The sequence below is a fragment of the Pan paniscus genome, chromosome 8 (assembly GCF_029289425.2).
Source record: "Pan paniscus chromosome 8, NHGRI_mPanPan1-v2.0_pri, whole genome shotgun sequence".
NCBI classification, from domain to species: domain Eukaryota; kingdom Metazoa; phylum Chordata; class Mammalia; order Primates; family Hominidae; genus Pan; species Pan paniscus.
This window is the reverse complement of record NC_073257.2, coordinates 111,407,848-111,421,649: the sequence shown is the minus strand read 5'-3', so window position 1 is coordinate 111,421,649 and position 13,802 is coordinate 111,407,848. Positions and strand designations below refer to the sequence as shown.

The 13,802-nt window shown below is 40.6% G+C and overlaps 1 pseudogene; it reads right to left on the bottom strand.

Moving 5' to 3' along the window:
- Positions 1 to 13,180: 13,180 nt before the first annotated feature.
- LOC112441070 (U7 small nuclear RNA) lies at positions 13,181 to 13,223 on the bottom strand (annotated as a pseudogene).
- Positions 13,224 to 13,802: the final 579 nt, after the last annotated feature.

The following is a 13,802-nucleotide window of genomic DNA, read 5'->3' as shown; positions in this document are numbered from 1 at the left end:
CCGGGCATGGTGGCAGGCGCCCGTAGTCCCAGCTACTCAGGAAGCTGAGGCAGGAGAATGGCATGAACCTGGGAAGGTGGAGGTTGCAATAAGCCGAGATCGCACCACTGCACTCCAGCCTGGGTGACAGAGCAAGACTCCGTCTCAGAAAAAAAAAAAAAGAAAGAAAGAAAGAAAGAAAGGGGTTTCTTGGGATGAAATCTGTTCCTGGTGAAGATGCTGTGAACATTGTTGAAATGACAACAAAGGATTTCGAATATTCCATAAACTTAGTTGACAAAGCAGTGGCAGGATTTGGGAGAATTGACTCCAATTTTGAAGGAAGTTACTGTAGGTAAAATGCTATCAACCAGCATTGCATGCTACAGAGAAACCTTTTGTGAAAGGAAGAGTCAATTGATATGGCAAACTTGATTGTCATCTTCTTTTAAGAAATCGCCACAGCCATGCCAGCCTTCAGCAACAACCACCTTGATCAGTCAAAAGAACCATCAATGTCAAGGCAAAAGCGTCTACCAGCAAAAAGATTATGATTTGCTGAAGTCTCAGATGATCGTTAGCATTTTTTTTAGCAATAAGGTATTTTTAAATTATGGGATGTACAATCCTCTTGCACACTCAGTAGACTATAATATAGTGTAAACATAACTTTTATTTGCATTGGGAAACAAAAAAATTTATATAACTCACTTTATTGCACCACTAGTTTGATTGCAGTGGTCTGGAACAGAATCTACAATATCTCTGAGGTGTGCCTGTATTTTTCCCTTTTTAAGTTCATGTACTTAACTAAGGACCTGGATTTGGTCCTCAGATCCCTTGGGAATTCATAAACTGCCAGGTGAAGAACCTGTGGTCTAGGATCAAAACCTAGATCACTTCATCTGAAAGAGTGATCTTTGGATCATCTGCATCAGAATCTTCTAGGGGTGTTTGTTAGAAGATTCTAGAGTCTCTTCTCCTTCTAAGACCTCCTCTGTGGGTAGATCCAGAATGCTGCATTTTCATCTTAATGCTCAGAGGATTTTTTTCACACAAAAGTGTAAGAATCACTGCATCTGATCCTCACGGATTAGCATCAACACTTTGGTTGGCTGCTTGGATGATGAAAGGAAGATCTCCTTGGAGAGCTGGGAGGTGGGTGGGAAAGCAGGGATTCTAGACTTTTCTGTGGAGACTGCTTGGAGGTGGTGTACGTGACATTGGTGGGCACAGCAGGTGAGGCATGTGGGAATAGCAGAGATGGAAGTGGAGATGGGGCATCTTGGTGAAGGTTCCCAAAGTGCTGGCAAAGGCTCTGAAAAGACTTCAGGAATTAACTGAAATCAATCCTGTATTTAATCTGAATCCCCATTCCTACCTTGATGCTATATTTTACACACAAGAAGAGAAACTTGTTGAAGACCACATTGTTTGTGGAAGAGGTAGTCCACTAGACTTAAATGCCAAGTTTAATTCTTACGCTTGGTGGTGGTGAGTTCAGAGTGTAATCACATGGTCAGTGGCAAGGCAGATATAACTTTTTCTTCTTGAAGCACTGGCTTCCATTTGCTTTCAGGTGTTCCTAGGTTCTATCATCCTTTACAGAGTCTTCCTGAGTTGGCATATTTGGAGCTTTCACTCAATGAGTAATTACTTGCCATGGACCAGGTGTTGACCTAGATGCGATGGAAGCTACAGAAATGAAAACAAGAAATGATCACTACTCTTCAGGAATTTTCACAGATACATTCTCCAGTCACTATCAGTTGTTTTGTTTTGTTTTGTCTTGTTTTGTTTTGTTTTGTTTTGTTTGAGACAGGCTGAAGTGCAGTGGCATGATCATAACTCACTGCAGCTTCAACTCTTGGGTTCAAGTGGGAGCCTGGCTAATTATTATTTTTTTTCTGTAGAGATGAGAGTCTCCTTATGTTGCCCAGGCTGGTCTCAAACTCCTGAGCTCAAGCAATCCTCCTGCCTCAGCCTCCCAAAGTGCTGGGATTATAGGTATGAGCCACCATGCCTGGCCTAATCACAATCAATCTTAAGTAACCTTGATAACCATTCATTCTTTTGAGCCAAGCCTAATTTGATATTTGTGCAGTTGCCAAGGCCAAAGTCTTACTGGAAGGGAGGAGAAGAGCTTTTAGTATATTGATTAATTGGGGACCTGTCTTCTCTGTTGTAACAGGTAACTAGTTAGACCATGAGCTTTGATGAACACTGTTATAATGTTTAAGTGTTGAACAAAGTGGGGCTTGTTCCAAATGTTAAGAAATGGGTAAGATACACTCAATAGGACACTTGAATATAGCTATGAAATTGCTAGCCCCAGATCAAGCAAGGGATTATAATTGAAAGCACAGAGTAAACCCAGCTCTAACTAATAAATGTTCACCTGGCATGAGCTTCAACTCTAGCAGTCCTGTTTGCCTTGTTTATATTCTCCCATGTGCTTTCATCAGGGTCTTAGATCACACTCATGATAGCAGGTGGGTCTGTGTGAAGAATTCAGAGATTAATGAAACCATGGCAGAGTGGAAAGGGAATAGGGGCTAGAGACAAAAGATCTGGGTTCCAATTCTGTTTTTGTCACTGAAGAACTTTGTGACTTGGGTAGAAAAATTGAGTTTGAGTTTTGTTTGGTAAAATGGGTATAGTAATACCTATTTCATAACCTTTGTTGGAAGGAGTAAGATAATGTGTAATAAAAGTGGTTTGCAAACTGTAGGTTACTATGCAATGTCAATAGCTACTATGTGCTTTTGGAGCCAGATAAACCTGAATTCTAAACCTGGCATGAACCATTTACTTGCTAAGTAACTTGTCTAAGTTATTTAACTTTCTGAACTTCAGCTTCCTCATCCATAAAGTGGGACTAATACCCACTTATCTGGTTACTGTTCTAATATTTAAATGAGATTGTTGTATGTAAAAGAGTGTCCACCACATTGTAAGGATGCCTACAGCCATTCCTAGGTTGTTAATGCTAGGATGGCAGTGGCTGTGTCCTATATATCTTTGTGTTCTTAGAATGTGGCAGAGACTGCTACACATAGTAGACTCTTAATTTTGGTTGAATAAATAACTAAGGAAGCTTTGTATATATATCTCCATGCACAACATAAGCTACGCTTACACAAAGTATTCATTGGCCAAGCAGAGCTACTCCTGGGTTTATTTCAACCCCAGCTCTACCCTAGTGGGTCATTTGCATTCATCTCTCTCCCTGGAGGAAGATGAGGTCGTGATGAGACTCAGAGTCTGCAGCAGCAAAGGGCTCCAGTACATGGCTTTGGTAAAAGATACAAATTTCTATATTACTATTACTCAATCAAGCAGTCAATCAACAAATGTTCATTGAGTTACCACTATGTACTAGGCACTCTTCTAGGTGTTGGGGATTCAGCAGACAGACAAGGTTTCTGTCACTAGTCCCTTTAGACAGCAAAGAGAGTGACTTCTAGAGTTTCTGCTTCTTTTCTTGTTTTCTTTTTGAGATGAGTAGATTTGAAGATCTGGAAGTTGAAGCCTGGGAAACTTGTCGCAGTCACTGAGATGGTCTCCATTTGAGGATATTAAGGATCTATGAAGGACTGGAGAATTAAGCATACAGTAGTCACATACACTAGTCAGTAAAGACATAATACACACACACACACACACACACACACACACACAGAGAGAAATTAGTTTTCTATTGCTACTGTAACAAATTTCCACCATGACTTAAAAGGAAAATTCCTGCCCCCTCTCCCATTTTTTTTTTTTTGTGTATATGGGGAGAAAGTTTTGGATCTACTCTCTTTGCAAATTTCAAGTGTACAATACAGTACACACAGTACCTGACTTACGATGGTTCACTCACACTTTTTCAACTTTATGACTTTTCGACTTAATGTGTACATTAATATTCATCCAGCCATTCTTTTTTTTTTGCTTTCAGCACAGTGTTCAATAAATTACATGAGATATTCAATACTTTATTATAAGATAGGCTTTGTGTTCAATGATTTTGCCCAACCTAGGCAGAAGTGTTCTGAGCACGTTTAAGGTAGGCTAAGCTAAAGCTATGATGTTTGGTAGGTTAGGTATATTAAATTCATTTCTGACATGATATTTTCAATTTATGATGAGTTTATCAGGGTGTAACTGTATTGTAAGTTGAGGAACATCTGTATTATTAACTATGCTCATCATGCTGTACATTAAATCCCCAGAACTTATTTATCTTGTAACTAAAGTTCATACCCTTTGACCAGCGTCTCCTCATTTCCCCCAGTCCCCAGCTCCTGGCCACCACCATTCTTCTCTCTTTTTCTATGAGTTCAGCTCTTTTAGATTCCACATATAAGTGAGATCATACAGTATTTGTCTTTCTCTGTCTGACTTATTTCACTTAGCATAATGCCCTCAGAGTTCATCCATGTTGTTGCAAATGGCAGGATTTCCTTCTTTTTTATGGCTGAATAATATTCTATGTATCTATAAATCGCAATTAAAAATTTGTTTACAAAATTTGTATGGGTACATAGCAGGTGTGTATATTTATGGGGTACATGAGATATTCTGATACACACCTACAATGTGTAATAATCACGTCTCACATCAGGGTAAATGGGGTATCCATCACCTCAAGCATTTATTCTTTTTTGTGTTATAAACATTCCAATTACCACTCTTAGTGATTTTTACAATGTACAATAAATTACTGTTGATTGTAGTCACCCTGTTGTGCTGTCAAATACTAGATCTTATTCATTCTAACTATATTTTTGTACCCATTAACCACCCCCACTCCTCACACCCACCCACCACTCTTCCCAGCCTCTGGTAACCATCATTCTACTGTCTGTCTCCATGAGTTCAATTGTTTTAATTTTTAGCTCCCACAAATGAGTGAAAACATGAAAAGTTTGTATTCCTGTGCCTGGTTTGTTTCACTTACCGTAAGGACCTCCAGTTCCACCCACGTTGTTGTAAATGACAGGATCTCATTATTTTTTATGGCTGAATAGTACTCCATTGTGTATATGTATCACACTTTCTTTATCTACTGGCTGTTGATGAACATTTACATTGATTCCAAATCTTGGCTATTGATATGGTTTGGTTGTGTCCCCACCCAAATCTCACCTTGAATTGTAATAATCCCCACGTGTCAAGGGCAGGACCGGGTGGAGACAATTGAATCATGTGTGCAGTTTCCCCCATACTGTTCTTGTGGTAGTGAATGAATAAGTCTCAGAAGATCTGATGGTTTTATAAATAGAAGGTCCCCTGCACAAGCTCTTCTTGCCTGCCACCATGCAAGATGTGACTTTGCTCCTCCTTTGCCTTCCACCATGATTGTGAGGCCTTCCCACCCATGTGAAACTGTGAGTCAATTAAATCTCTTTCCTTTATAAATTATCCAGTCTGGGTATGTCTTTATTAGCAGAGTGAGAACTGCTAATACAGCTATTGTGAATAGTGCTGCAATAAACATAGGAGTGCAGATATCTCTTTGATATACTGATTTCCTTTCTTTTGGGTATACATTAATACCTAGCAGTGGGGTTGCTGGATCATATACTAGTTCTGTTTTTGTTTTTCGAGGAACGTCCATACTGTTCTCCATAGTGGTTGTATTAATTTACATTCCTGCCAATCGTGTACAAGGCTTCCTTTTTCTCCTCATCCTTGCCAGCATTTGTTATTGCCTGTTTTTAGGATATAAGCCATTTTAACTGGGGTGAAATTATATCTCATTATAGTTTTGATTTGCATTTCTCTGATGATCAATGATGTTGAGCACCTTTTCATATGCCTGTTTGCTATTTATATGTCTTCTTTTAAGAATCCCAGCAGTTTGGGAGGCCAAGGTGGGTAGATCACCTGCGGTCAGGAGTTCGTGACCAGCCTGGCCAATATGGTGAAACCCTGTCTCTACTAAAAATACAAAAATTAGCTGGGCATGGTGGCGGAAGCCTGTAATCCTGGCTACTGGGGAGGCTGAGGCAGGAGAATCACTTGAACCTGGGAGGTGGAGTTTGCAGTGAGCCGAGATCATACCATTGCAGTCCAGCCTGGGCGACAAAAGCAAAACTCCGTCTCAAAAAAAAAAAAGAAATGTCTCTTCAGACCTTTTGCTCATTTAAAAAATTGGTAATTAAATTTTTTCCCATTGAGTTGTTTGAGCTCCTTATATCTTCTGATTATTAATCCATTGTCAGATAGATAGTTTGCAAATATTTTCTCCCATTGTGTGAGGTCTGTTCACTTTGTTAATGGTTCTTTTGCTGTACAGAACACAATTTCTTCTGTCTTTCATCTGTTGGAAATGCAAATTTTTAATTTTACAATTCTGTAGGTCAGAAATCTGACACAGATCTCACATGGCTAAAATCAAGGTATAAGCTTTTCTGGATGCTCTAGGGAAGAATCCATTTCTTTGAATTTTCCAGCTTCTGGAGGCTACCCACATTCCTTGGCTGGTAGCCCCCTGCCTCCATCTTCAAAGCCAGCCATGATAGGCCAAGTCCTCATGCTGCCATCTCTGTGGTTCTCTCTCTGACCTTATGTAGTCACATCTCTCTGTGACCACAGATTGGAAAAGTTCGTTGCTTTTAAGAATTGATGTGGTTGTGCATGGTGGCTCATGACCATAATCCCAGCACTTGAAGCTGAGGCGGGTGGATCACCTGAGGTCAGGAGTTTGAGACCAGCCTGGCCAACATGGTGAAACCCCCGTCTCTACTAAAAATACAAAAATTAGCCAGGTGTGGTGGCGGGTGCCTGTAATCTCAGCTACTTGGGAGGCTGAGGCAGGAGAATTGCTTGAACCCGGGAGGCGGAGGTTGCAGTGAGCCAAGACTGCACCACTGCACTCCAGCATGGGCAACAGAGTGAGACTCTATCTAAAAAAAAAAAAAGAAAAGAAAAAAAAGAAAAAAAATTGATGTGATTGAATTGAGTTCGCCTGGGTAATCCAGGTTAATTTCCTCATATCAAGGTCAGTACTCCTAATCACAGTGCAAAATTTTGCTATGTAAGGTAAAATATTCACATCTTCCAGAGATTAGGATGTGGCATCTTTGGAAACCACTCTTCTGCCTATCAGGGAGTGGGAGAAGGAGGAGGATGGGCAAAAGGATTTCCCTGATGTCTTTACCAGAAAAATGGGCTTTCAATAACTGAAAAGTTAAGAATTAAGAATGCAGCTAAAGGTCAACTTTTTCTAGTAAACTATATTACACTCTGCTGCTTAGTCAGCAGCTGAATACATAAGACATGACACTCAAGGCACGAGTCAGCTCTATTAACTTCTGCCCCCTTCTCATCCAGGAGCCCCTGCTACACACAAGCCATCTAGGTGCAGGCAATCAGATCTGTGTTAATTGCCCTTTAATCTTTGTTATGTTTTCGTGTTTCTATCTGATGTCAGATGAGCCCCAGGTGGTAGAATAGCTGAAGTTTGTCTTCAGTGCTACCCTTGTCTTCACCCTACCACTAAGCAGACTCTTCTGCTTAAAAGCACACACACAACTATCTGAGGATATTTCTTTCTTTCTTTCTTTCGTTCTTTCGTTCTTTCTTTCTTTTCTTTCTTTCTTTCCTTCCTTCCCTCCCTCCCTCCCACTTCCTTCCTTCCTTCCTTCCTTCCTTCCTTCCTTTCTTTCTTTCTTTCTTTCTTTCTTTCTTTCTTTCTTTCTTTCTTTCTTTCTTTCTTTCTCTCCTTCTCTCTTTCTCTCTTTCTTTCTTTTACAGAGTTTCAGTCTTGTTGCCCAGGCTGGAGTGCAATGATGCAATCTTGGCTCACTGCAACTTCCGTACCCCAGGTTCAAGCGATTCTCCTGCATCCGCCTCCTGAGTAGCTGGGATTACAGGCACCTGCCACCACGTTTGGCTAATTTTTTGTATTTTTAGTAGAGATGGGGTTTCACCATGTTGGCCAGGCTGGTCTCGAACTCCTGACCTCAGGTGATCTGCCCACCTTGGCCTCCCAAAGTGCTGGGATTACAGGCATGAGCCACCAGGCCTGGCCTATTTTTTTCTTTTTAAAGGAATACATATGGGGAAAGACTGGAAGAGAACACTCTAAAATAACAGTAATTGTTAGGTGGTGAAACTGTGGATTTCTTTCTTATTTCTCTTCTAAATATTATCTAACATTCTTTGTATTTATCAATAAAATATATATTCACAAGTGTCAGCCATTTGATGGAGAATGATTTTCAATATGGAACTGAGAGTTGGAAGCCAAATCCTAGATTTTATACTTTTATATCTGAGGAGGCAGCCTTGCTCAGAAGTGAGAAATACGAGAATCATGTGTAGCTGAGTTGGAGTTCTAATTCCTCCATGTACAACCTAGTTGACTCCCTGCAGATGACTTCATTTCCTCAGCTGTAAAATGAGAAAACTCAGTGGTTTACCTTATAGTGTTACTGTAGGAACTAAATTACAGATGCATGAAAACTTCTTGGGCTGGTATCTGGCATGTAATAGGCCCTCAAAAAACATAAATGTTATTTTTAGAACTCAACCATTGCTTAATCCAGCCCTCAAAGCAAATATAAAATCCATTATCAGAGAGAGCAGGAGTGGTCATACTCCTAGTTTCTGAATGTGATAATTATGAACAAGCAGAATGTTTCCACTTGGGAACCTTCAATTTGAGTGAAATCTCATAAATGACCTAATCATATACACTATTTGCAATGCAGGATATTAAAGCAAATAAAAAAACAGCCTTCCAAATTTATTTACTTGTTAGTTATGGTGCACTTAATATATTCCGGCCCCTCTAGAGACAGATTTCTGTTCCCAGGAACTTATAGTGTACCAGAGAGAAAAGAAATGAGCACATAAAAAGCTTTAAAAAGAGGCAGAGTAGCTGGCCTGGCATGGTGGCTGACACCTGTAATCCCAACACTCTGGGAGACCTAGGTAGGTGAATCTCTTGAGCCCAGCAGTTTGAGACTAGCCTGGTCAACATAGTGAAACCCCATCCTTACAAAAAAACACAAAAATTAGTCAGGCATGGAAGCACACACCTGTAATCCCAGCTACTCTGGAGGCTGAAGTAGGAGGATCACCTGAGCCCAGAAGGTGGAGGTTGCAGTGAGCCATGATCACACCACTGCACTCCAGCCAGGGCAACAGAGTGAGACCCTGTCTTGGAAAAAAAAAAAAAAGCCAGAATAGACAAGAACTCTGGATTCTGGAAGGTTAGAGGAGAGGGCTTCTCTGCAGAGGTCAGGGAATGATTCATGGAGGAGGTGGGGTTTGAACTGGACCTTCAAGGAGGTGTGTGGTTTTGACAGGGTGATGAGGTGGTGAGAAGACATTCTGAATTTCCCTGCAAGCATTTTCACATACAAGCTGTTACCAACACAAAGATTCAATCATGTCATTCCCCAGAGTTATACTCTTTGAAATAGGGAAGGGTTTCAATGCAATATTACATGGTTCCTAAAATGATAAGTATGCAAATAATTTAACGTAAGATGCTTATGTTAAACAGTTCTCACAAAAGAATATATCAGGCCGGGCGCGGTGGCTCATGCCTGTAATCCCAGTACTTTGGGAAGCCGAGGCAGGCGGATCACGAGGTTAAGAGATCGAGACCATCCTGGCGAACACTGTGAAACTCCGCCTCTATTAAGAATACAAAAAAAATTAGCTGGGCGTGGTGGCAGGCACCTGTAGTCCCAGCTACTCCGGAGGCTGAGGCAGGAGAATGGCATGAACCCAGGGGGCGGAGCTTACAGTGAGCCGAGATTGCGCCACTGCACTCCAGCCTGGGCAACACAGCAAGACTCCGTCTCAAAAAAAAGAACATATCAAAAATGTATGCACAGTATCATCTCAGTTATGTCAAGTACACAGAAAAAAGATGAAAGGAAATACTTGAAAATGTTAATACCTGTGACTAGGTATTAAGAGTATGGATTTTTTCTTCTATGTAGTTACTGTGCGTATGTGTGTACTAAATAGAAAGGAGTATATAAAACATATGCTCAGTTTTAATAACAACGAGAATATAAACACATAACTCACCACCCAGGTAGAGAAATAAACCATTGCTGGGACTTGGAAGTTCCCTTCTTTCATAGTGTGCCTTCCTTTACCCCCAGATATTATTGTGTTGTCTATTTCCTTAGAATTTTTCAATCTGTGTCTCTCTAAACACCCTATTGCCAAAGTTCTGGGGAAAAAACCTGAGTCTCAAACATAAATCTAGCTGCCTATGAAAAGAACAATATTGTCACTATTAGATGATGGAGCTATGGAGGAGATAAGGTGAACAGAGCCTCGGAGTCATAGTCCTGCTGTAGCTTTCCCGAGAGTTTACCTGCACCATCTTGGACGAGACAATGGGCAAGACCCCTCTTCATGGGAACAAAACTGTTCTTTTAGACTCTCCATCAGTCTCTTCGGGACTGCCTTCACCCCTCTCCGATGCTGGCTCACCGCTTTCCTGTGTCCCACATTCTTTTCATGATTACTGCCTTATTTTGTAGGAACACTGCTTCCAAGAGCTTTTTGAAAAAGGGAGGATACATGGGATATCAACAATCTAAGACCCTGAATAGCTTAGAATTACTTTTATTCTACCCTCATCTTTAGTAGATGGATTGTCTAGATCTAGAATTTTTGTTTGGAAAATGATTTTTCTTCATTATTTGGAAATCTGTCTGTCTCCCCTTTTTCTGAGACAGAGTCTTGCTCTGTCACCAGGCTGGAGTGTAGTGACAGGATCTCCACTCACTGCAACCTCCGCCTCCTGGGTTCAAGCAATTCTCGTGCCTCAGCCTCCCGAGTAGCTGGGACTACAGGTGCACACCACTATGCCTGGGTGATTTTTTATGTATGTATGTATGTATGTATGTATTTTCTATTTATTTATTTATTTTTAGACAGAGTCTCATTCTGTCACCAGGCTGGAGTGCAGTGTCACGATCTTGGCTCACTGCAACCTCCACCTCCCGGGTTCAAGCAATTCTCCTGCCTCAGCCTCCCGAGTAGCTGGGACTACAGGCGCGCCACCACGCCCAGCTAATTTTTGTATTTTTAGTAGAGACTGGGTTTCACCATGTTGGCCAGGATATTCTCAAACTCCTGACCTCATGATCCGCCCGCCTTGGCCTTCCAAAATGCCGGGATTACAGGCGTGAGCCACCGCGCCCAGCCTTTCCCCTTTTTAAATTCTTTTCTTTTTAGAGATAGGGTCTCACTATGTTAACCAGGCTGTTCTCAAACTTTTGGCCTCAAGAGATCCTCCTGCCTCAGCCTCCCAAAGTACTGGGATTACAGGCTGAAAACATGGTTCCATGGTCTTCTAGCTTCCCATGTTAAGTGTTGAGAAGTCCTAATCTTCCCTAAATCACCTTTGCTTTCTCTGGACTCTTGTAGAAGCTTTCTTTCCCCTCAATATTGTGAAATTCCACCATAATGTGCCATCCTGTGGGTCTATTTTCATCTGTTGTGTTAAGCACTTGGGGGATCCTTTCTGCTTATCAATTCATGTCCCTCGGTTTGCTAAATGTTTTCAGGTTATTTTATTGGTTTTTGTCCCCTCTATTTTTTTATTTTCCTCTTCAATTATTTGGATATTGGGTCTTTTGGGGTGGCCTTTCTTTTTTCTTATTTTGTCATTTTTTTTAACCTCTTTGACTTTTTGCTTAACTTTCCGGAAGACTTTCTATGTAGTATCCTATTCAATAGCTGAGTTTTTCATTGTTGCTTTCATGTTTTTAATTTTATGAGCTCCTCTTTATTTTGTTCTCTGAATGCTACTTTGTTGAAACACAACATTCTGTTCCTGTTTCCTGGTTGCAATATCTTCTTTCTCTTAAGGTAATATTGATAGTTTTGTTTTCTTCTCTCTGCATAATTGCTGTATCTTTCAAGTTACATTTGACTTTTTTTAATCTTTGTATTTCATGATAATGGCTTTCCTTGGATGTCTCGTGCTACTTGGATGTATGTAGACTTCTGATTAAGATCTGATCTAAATGTGCTGATGGGAACCTCGAAGAAGAGTGGGACTTCTGACTCTGAGCCTCACTGTATTGTGATTTGGGTGAGCTGTTTGTTGCATAACGTTCAATGTCAGAATCTGTAGGTATTTCCTCTTGGTCTGGTCAAATTCTCAGGGAGGCATCTTCCATTTTTCATGCCTGATGCAGCTTGTTCTGAGACTTTGAGGATTCTATGGTACACATTGGATTGGCTCTCAGCTTTCCCCATTGCTAGCTTGGAATTCAGCTTCTTGATTCTATTACTTCTACCTTGTCTTATAATTGGGAGGTGAAAAAAACTAAATAGCAAACAAACAAAGGTAGGGCTATGGTGTGAGGTTAAATTCTGGATCCTAACATAAAATTTTTATTTCAGAAAAGAGCCAGACCTATGTAAGAAGCTGCAAAAATCAAGGACATTATGTATGTCTAGCTGTTCAGCTAACTTTTCAGTCACTTGGGGTAATAGAGGAAATCCTGGATTTCTAGAACAGCAGAATGTTAGAATTGGAAGGCACCTTGGGGCTAATCAAGCTGACACATGTGCAGAAAAACCCCCAAGCCAATCAGCCTATATTTGCTCCGCATGGCATTCTCTGAGCTTTGTGTTTGCCTGGCCTAAGGACAGCCAGCTCCAGAGCCTTAAGTACACATCTCCCAAGAGGAGAGGGGGACCCCAGAAGTCTGGGATCTTGAAGGAAAGGAGACGTTAACAGGTGATCTGCCCAATGGATTATGTACTCACAGAGGCACCAAAGCAAACTGTATACAAGTTGCCTCATCAGGTTTTGCCCCTTTCAGTAAAGTTCTGAATATTTGGAAAAGGCTTGGTCCTGGAGGGGAGGGTCGAAGCGTGATTATAAGGAAGAATGATGGAGAAACCCGTCATCTCCCATTGCGCTACCATGGGTAACGCAAGGCTAGAACCCTGATTTCCAAACCCATCATTAAAACCTGTGCCATAGGGCAAATAGTAAAATCTATTGTTATAATACTTCTAGCAGCCTTGATTGGTAGAATCATGGTAAAAAAAAAAAAAAAAAAAAAAAAAAGGAACCAGAGGCTTTTAAGATGATCTTAGATGTCATTCTGGTTGTTCTTTCTCTTGTAATTGCACTCATTTGGAAATGTACTTACTTGATGCCATACCCTCCCTTTTTTGTTTTAGCATATTTTGTATTTTTTTTTTTTTACTGGAAAATCTGCTAGACAAATTCTAAAAGAGCTGTAACCCTATTTTTGTATTTTGTATTTAATTGTAATTATATTTATATGAATGGGCATTAAATTCATGTTTTTCTAATTTCAAAATGTGTAAGTATCCTATTTTCCCACATACCCAGCCCCTAGTTTCCTTCTCTAGAGTCCACCAATGTTATCAGTTTTTAAAATGTATCTTTCAGAAACATTTTATCCACATACAATAAGCACATATTCCTTTTTTCTTCCTTTTTACCTTTTGCACAAATGGTAGCATTTTATACAAGGTTTCTGCACCTATCACCCCACCAAATACCACTTACTGTTGCCTCACATACTTCTGCGTAATAGTCCATTGTATGGATGAACCATGATGGATTTAGCCAGTCCATTATCGATGACCCCCTGGGTTATTTCATCTCCACTTTTTCTTTTTGGGGCTTTATTTTCTTTCTTTCTTCTTTTATTTATTTCTGAAAAATAGGACGTAAATATTTAGAATCTTTTTTGAGATGAAGTCTCGCCCTGTTGCCCAGGCTGGAGTGCAGTGGCATGATCTCGGCTCACTGCAACCTCTGCCTCCCTGGTTCAAGCGATTCTCCTGCCTCAGCCTCC